This window comes from Triticum dicoccoides, chromosome 6B (genome assembly GCF_002162155.2).
Source record: "Triticum dicoccoides isolate Atlit2015 ecotype Zavitan chromosome 6B, WEW_v2.0, whole genome shotgun sequence".
Classification (NCBI taxonomy): domain Eukaryota; kingdom Viridiplantae; phylum Streptophyta; class Magnoliopsida; order Poales; family Poaceae; genus Triticum; species Triticum dicoccoides.
In genome coordinates, this window is record NC_041391.1 from 121821663 (window position 1) to 121824571 (window position 2909).

The following is a 2909-nucleotide window of genomic DNA, read 5'->3' on the forward strand; positions in this document are numbered from 1 at the left end:
GAACCAACGATCGAAAAACCAACTGCGTGAACCTAAAGAAAAATTTGAAAGGGAAGAGGAGTAATTCAAAACACCTACGTCAAGATTCCTCACCAGAGCGACGAAGGGGACTGAGGAGTAAAAAGAATTCCTACTCTCCGATATAACTAGACTCTGAAAACAGTTTTCTTCTAGACTCAACAACGGCCAAACTACATGATCAATCAAGGGGGCTCCTAGGGTCGGTCGAGGCTCTGATACCAACTTGTCACGCCCAATATGCGACCCTATCCAAAAGGAACTCGAAGGTCCCACCAAGGATAGACCCGCATATTGAAACGCTTTTGCAAGGTGGATATCATTACATCAACATTACATAATACATGGGGATACATACGAGAGGCATACAATGCCACACGAATACGACATCACAAAACATGAGAGCATCATCTGACTACGAATGAAACACAAACATAAACTCATACGACATCCACCCTGCTAGCCCAGGCTGCCGACCTGGAACCTATCCCCTGGTCGATGAAGCAGAAGCAGAACTCAACGCAAGAAAGCATCGCTCTCGCGTCATGATCATCGCGCAACCTGTACCTGCAACTGTTGTTGTAGTAATCTATGAGCCACGAGGACTCAACAATCTCATTACCATGGGTATCAAGACTAGCAAAGCTTAAAGGGAAAGGAAGGGGTAAAGTGGTGAGGCTATAGCAGCGACTAAGCATATATGGTGGCTAACATACGCAAATAAGAGCGAGAAGAGAGCAAGCAGAACGGTCGCGAAGCTAGCAATGATCAAGAAGTGATCCTAAACTCCTACTTACGTCAAACATAACCCAAAGCCGTGTTCACTTCCCGGACTCCGCCGAGAAGAGACCATCACGGCTACACACGCGGTTGATGTGTTTTAATTCGGATCTGGTGTCGAGTTATCTACAACCGGACATTAACAAATTCCCATCTGCCTATAACCACAGGCACGGCTTTCGAAAGATTATACCCTGCAGGGGTGTCCCAACTTAGCCCATGACAAGCTCCCGCGATCAACGAAGGATATACCTTCTCCCAGGAAGACCCGATCAGACTCGGAATCCCGATTTACAAGACATTTCGACAATGGTAAAACAAGACCAGCAAGACCTCCCGCTCTGCCGACAAATCCCGATAGGAGCTGCACATATCTCGTTCTTAGGGCACACCGGATGAGCAAGACGTCGGGTTGGCATAGACCCTGATTGCCCAGGGGGCGCCGGACATCGCTCGGTTTGGACCAACACTTAGACAAGCACTGGCCCAGGGGGCTAAAATAAAGATGACCCTCGGGTTGGCCGACCCAAGGGAAAGGGATAGGTGGTGGTGAGGCAAATGGTAAAACCAAGGTTGGGCCTTGCTGGAGGAGTTTTATTCAAAGCGAACTGTCAAGGGGGTCCCATAAATCACCCGACCGCGTAAGGAACGCAAAATCCGGGAACATAACACCGCTATGACGAAACTAGGGCGGCAAGAGTGGAACAAAACACCAGGCAAAAGGCTGAGTCTTCCAACCTTTACCAAGTATATAGATGCATTAATAATATATGAGATATTGTGATATCCCAAACATAAATCCTGTCCACCATGGAGCAATCTTCAACTTCACCTACAACTAGCAACGCTATAAGAGGGCTGAGCAAAGCGGTAACATAGCCAAACAACGGTTTGCATAGGAAAGGTGTCGAAGGTTAGAGGTTCATGGCAAATATGGGAGGCTTAAAGAGCAACAGATAGGTAACGCAGCAAAGCGATAGAACTAAGCAACTAGCATAGCAATGATAGTAGTGAGATCCAGGGTAGCGGTCATCTTGCCTGAAACCCTGCAAGGAAGAAGCACGAGTCCATGAAGAAGATGAACAGATGAAGCCGAACCAAGCGTAGACGAACGAATCCTCACGAACGCAACGAAACAGGAACTATCGAAAAGAAGCACACAACATAGTAAACACACCACACAAGAACACGACATGATGCACAAACAAGTATGATGCACGACAAGGCTACATGAAGCTACTCATGGCAAGAGATGATGCAAACAAGAGCAACACATCAAGGCAAGTTTAAATGAGGCCGGGAACAACATATAACAATTCCGGTAAGTCCTCATATGCATATTTCGAAATTGGTCCAGATCTGAATAAACCATATGTTCAAGTTGTTAAACAGCAAGTTAAGATGCACAAAGATGATCTACACGAGATTCTAGTCATGTTACATATAAAGTTCATTTAATTCGGAGCTACGGCCTAGAAGATATGAGCAACACAAGATCAACATGACATTGATACAAAATGCATACAAACATCAAGCAAACACCTCAAAACAAGGATGCAACATGATAATACGAAACTATATGCAAAATCAAGCAAGTTTCATATAGAGCACACTCAAAACGGAGCAACGGTTCAAACACATACACTCCATACAAGTTTAAAGGACAAGCTGTCCAAAACAACAACTAGGCATATTGCAAGCATCAAAACAACATGCTACAGCATCACAATATGAAAACAAAAGGCATGGATATGATGTACAGGTAAAGCTTAACAAAACATGAACACTGAGCTATCTCCAAAAATCACTAGAACATGCTCAAACACACATTGTAAGATTGCAAATGATAACAATTCAGACTTTGCAGAAAATAACATCAGGTTGCAATGTTTAGAGCTATCAAACAACATGTTACAGGAACTTATAATAGCAAAACAAGACATGGCATGGTTCTACTCAAAGCATAGATCAAAAGTCCCTTACTGACCATAAGCCAAAAAGGATCAGAAAATATGATGGCACCCATGTAAACATAGCAAGTTATAATACAGATTCAAACATGGCAGAAACAGAATTATGAAGGTATGTTGATGAGCTTGTGCAACTCACTA